A 5,016-nucleotide genomic window follows, 5' to 3' on the forward strand; every position below is an offset into this window, starting at 1 on the left:
CAAAATTATGTAAGATTAGCGTTCAATGCGTTGAATTTATATAAGATCTACGCTAAATTCAACGCTAAATATGTAAGATCTACGCTAAAATTCAACGCTAAATATGTAAGATCTACGCCAAAAATTCAACGCAAAAATTATGTAAGATTAGCGTTGAATGCGTTGATTTTATGTAAGATCTACGCTAAAATTCAACGCTAAATATGTAAGATCTACGCCAAAATTCAACGCAAAATTATGTAAGATTAGCGTTGAATGCGTTGAATTTATATAAGATCTACGCTAAATTCAACGCTAAATATGTAAGATCTACGCTAAAATTCAACGCTAAATATGTAAGATCTACGCCAAAATTCAACGCAAAATTATGTAAGATTAGCGTTGAATGCGTTGATTTTATGTAAGATCTACGCTAAAATTCAACGCTAAATATGTAAGATCTACGCCAAAATTCAACGCAAAATTATGTAAGATAAGCGTTGAATGCGTTGAATTTATGTAAGATCTACGCTAAATTCAACGCTAAATATGTAAGATCTACGCTAAAATTCAACGCTAAATATGTAAGATCTACGCCAAAATTCAACGCAAAATTATGTAAGATTAGCGTTGAATGCGTTGAATTTATGTAAGATCTACGCTAAAATTCAACGCTAAATATGTAAGATCTACGCCAAAATTCAACGCAAAATTATGTAAGATAAGCGTTGAATGCGTTGAATTTATGTAAGATCTACGCTAAATTCAACGCTAAATATGTAAGATCTACGCTAAAATTCAACGCTAAATATGTAAGATCTACGCCAAAATTCAACGCAAAATTATGTAAGATTAGCGTTGAATGCGTTGAATTTATGTAGGATCTACGCTTAAGCGTAGATCTTACATAAATTCTACGCATTCAACGCCAATCTTACATAATTTTGCGTTTTTTAGCGTTGACACCTCGGCCCGGGACCCCTTTTGTAAAGATCATTCCAAATATTTTGAAATTGTTCGGAACTGAGAGCCCATGCAGAAAATTGCAAATGTTGGCGTCAACGGATGCTTAAATAAAGTTCTCGTGGACAATCTCATACCGATCGCAAAAATATATGAGGCCAGACAACTCGTCAGCCGTAGCCGTGGATGTATTGAATTGTGTCCCGAAAAGGTCTATTCCTGGCTCTCTGCTGTTCCTACTATTCTCCATCTTTATATTTGATCTTTATATTTGAGATTGGTTGAAAATTGCTGAACCTTTGATCTATTCAGACGATCTATGAATTGTTGCGATGAATACGTTCCTGCCAACCAGATTTAAACGTGCTTCCTGTGCCAGTGTTTGCGCTGCTTAACAGCTTTGTGCTGGTCTCGGTTCTGTAGAAAAACCCAGGTTTTGACACGCTTTCTGAAAGGGTCTCGCAATCAGGCCTTAGGCTGCTTTATGTCTACCAAAGTAGCCAATCGCGAAGGGTGAAATCAAGCGGAGGATTCTTCTTTTGAATGCTCTGAAGAAGATAGTATATCGTGTCATGTCGAATTAGGTGAACGAAAAGATTTGTGAAAGAGGTATCTGAAAATGGCTGTTATTTCGTGATTGCCATCTACGAAAACGACGAAAAGACGACGAAAACGACTTCTTACAAAAAGATTGTCTTTTTTCGTCATTGTCCTCAGCACGGGTGAGAAAAAAACTTTACAATCTTGTGAGAAGCAGAACAAAAAGGGAGCAGCTTCCATCAGTCGTGAGCTGAAAGGCCACAACAAAAATAAAAACAAAGGAACTGTATAAAGTGTGTAATAAGAGTGCACTAAATTCATTTTGTACTCGAAAGCTACCAATATCATTTTGGAGAGGTCAGCTTTGAAGCTACTGTTAAACGAAGATCAACATGCACTTCTGCTAATTCCTGTAATTAACTTTTAGTCGTGAAAGTGAGGCCACTCCTAATGCTCAGTATCACACTCTTAGTTGAGCTTAACTGCATTCTCTTTTGAGGGCACAAGTATTTAACGCTTTTGCATCTTCACTTGAAAATACTCGACCCAATTACCCAATTCAACTAATTTATAGTCATCCGGAAGTCCGTGGCTGTCCATGTTTGAATTTTTTCTGGCAGTTCGTTATGTAAGGCAGAAAATAAGAGATGACAATCTATTAAAACTTCTAGGACTCCAATTGTTTCGTCTACAAACCAAAAGCAGCAGTCGTCTACTTGTGCATAATTTTCAAAATTTTCAAATTTTCAAACAAAAATGTGAACAGTCAAGATGGACAACGCTAATTTGCTAATTTTTTTAATATTGGCAAGTATTTGTATATAGAGAACGTAGACATGCCGAAGGGCTGGGTAATCGCATTTTTCTGAAATGTTTTTGTGATATTGGGGGAAAAGGAGATGATAACGTGTTTCAGAGATTAGTTTTTCGAATATCTGCGAGATACCATACAGAAAAGTGATCGAACTATGGTTTTGGAAAACTTTCTTCGCCTCCAATTTTCTTTATGGGAATTTTTTGATCGACTTTCAATTTCGAGCGAATTTTTTTATCATCATTTGGAAAAAAAGAGGGATTGAGATCTTTAGATTTTTAACGCATTCTGTCACTTTTCTGAAAGAAGTAATGGTTAGTTGACTCTGCATGAAGTCACTGAGAACTTCTGCCGTTTATCGGGATATTAAGTCAGAATTTCAAAGTGACTTCTGCAGAGTCACCTAACCATGCTTAAAACACAAAACGCGCGCGTTTTAAAATGACGAAAGTCAACGAAATTCAACTTCTGGCTAAGTAGCACCTTCTGGCATTCTAATTTCTGACACTGCAGACTTTCGGCATTTTAAAATGTGCACGTGAGTGTTTCAAGTCTCTTTGTCGCTAAACGATTGATAGTTGATAGCCTGTTTTTTTCTTTAAAAAAACTGTTATAAATGAGCCGTCTAGAATATTCAGCTTTCTGTTGTTCAATTTGGTCCTTGACTTTTGAAGTTATCTGTAGCGTTATCAATCGAGTTTTTCGAATCACCCTTAGGGTTTTGTAGTATTGCTTAGTCTGCATATTGCAAACATTTTATTTTATAAGGTTAATTGATCTTCCCATAAATCATGAGAGAACCGTTTCCTGTTTTTTTTTATTTTGATAATGAGCATTTCCTTCGTGTTAAAATGTGAACCTTTTTGTTGGTTCTTAGGTTTCTGATCTAGTGGGATGTTGAGGACGATAACATAGTGAGGGGGGGGGGGATTGATGTACAATTCTTTGTGATGTTCGACAAATTTAGCTTGTTTTGAATGGAGTGTTTTGAATGGAATTCTGCCATTGCTTTGACTAGGGTGTCAACGACCGCAACTGTATGTGGCTTCAAGTCAATTTAAAATACTAAAACAACATAAGATATAATTGAGGTTCTTGAGAAGAACTCTTTTAGAAAAAATTATAGATGCGTTCAGGCTGGAGAAATAGCACGTCTTATAGTAAGTTGCGAGAACTTGAAATGTAGATCTTTTTCGCAGCAGTAGCTAATTTTGGAGATCTGTATATTGCTTAGTAGTAAATTAATTTGAGTTTCAGCGAAATATGAAAATTTTCGCTTGAAAAGATTCGATCTTTTCTAAATCATCACTAGATCTCATTGTCTCAGAGTCTGTGCCTTAGAGAAATTGTTTTGCTTTAAATCAATTTTTCTCTTGAGCCTAAACAGAAAGTTTCATATAAGTTTTAGCAGTTGAGGTGAGTTAAGTTGTTTTTTTAAGGTAAAATTACCTTAACTTTATTTAGCGTGTGTCATGAAGTAGCTCTGGTCTCTTTAATGGGTTGTTTTAATGTTTTTTTACGATTTTTGCTTTCGTTTGCAACAATTTACAAACTTGACCTTCAACACAGAAAATTTGCAAATTTTGACATTACGTTTGGACTAGGGTATTTTACTAAGTTACAATCGATGTATGCAACGTATAACTGAGTGGTTTGTAAGGAAAGCAGAGGAGAGCTGTGTTTGGGTTGGTAGAAATTTTATGGTTACAAATTTGTTCATTGGTATGTTCTGTTCTAAATCTTAGTGTTCGATTGATGTTGTGATTCCCATATCTATGCTTGCTGGAGTATAGACATAGGAGAAGCGATCTTTTATAGATAGCATAATTCTGATAAAGTTTGACACTGTTGGGTACTTTTGGTCTCAGCAACAATTGAATATGGAAATGAAATCACATTAGTTTGTAGCAAATGCACTTGAGAGCAGCCTTCCTCTGTCAGAAATTAAAAAGTTTTAGACTCTGATGGTTAATTTTTTATTGAAACTTTTCATGAGTCATTTTCGTTCTCTGAAGCAACTTCAGTGCTGCCCATCGCGTCAAGATTGTTTACCCAGTTTCCACTAGATTTCGCTTCTTGTAGAATTCCGTATGCGATGGTTATGAGGTCACATTTAGATTGATTCACAAGGTGAAGTTTTTCACTTATCCACCCAGGTTAAAGTCCCAGACGCAAGCCACCTCTGATAAGACTATCTTCAGACTTTGATCTCTTCTCAGACCGTGCCAGACCGAAATGAACTCATACCAGACTTTCGTGCGACCACTTTTGCGACTGGAGTTTTAAGCAATAAGTCTTTGGTGATTAGATTTTCCGATGCAAGTAAAGATTGCCTGGCGAAACTGTAACAGTTATTTTGTCTAAAACAGTGATATTTGCATAGCTTCTTGTCTTCAATTGTAAGGATGTTAAACATTCCCGGGTAGACCAAAAGTTTTAATCATAGAACTTTCAAATTATGGACCACTGACTTCATAATTCAAAAAAGTTCTAAAAGATTGGTAAAATTATAACTTTGCCATAAATGAAAGTTCTATGACTAAAACTTTTTCATAAATGGAAGTTTTGTGACTACAACTTTTCCATAATATGGAAGTTCTATGGTTACTACTCCTCCATAACAACAGAAAAGAGGCATTGAAACAGTCTTGGTTTTTTCGTGAGTCCTCATGAGCTTCTTAAACTACAAGGGAAAACAGTTTTGACTGTTTTTCTTGCAG

Source organism: Convolutriloba macropyga, unplaced genomic scaffold (genome assembly GCF_964194025.1).
Source record: "Convolutriloba macropyga unplaced genomic scaffold, txConMacr16.3 SCAFFOLD_3371, whole genome shotgun sequence".
Classification (NCBI taxonomy): domain Eukaryota; kingdom Metazoa; phylum Xenacoelomorpha; order Acoela; family Convolutidae; genus Convolutriloba; species Convolutriloba macropyga.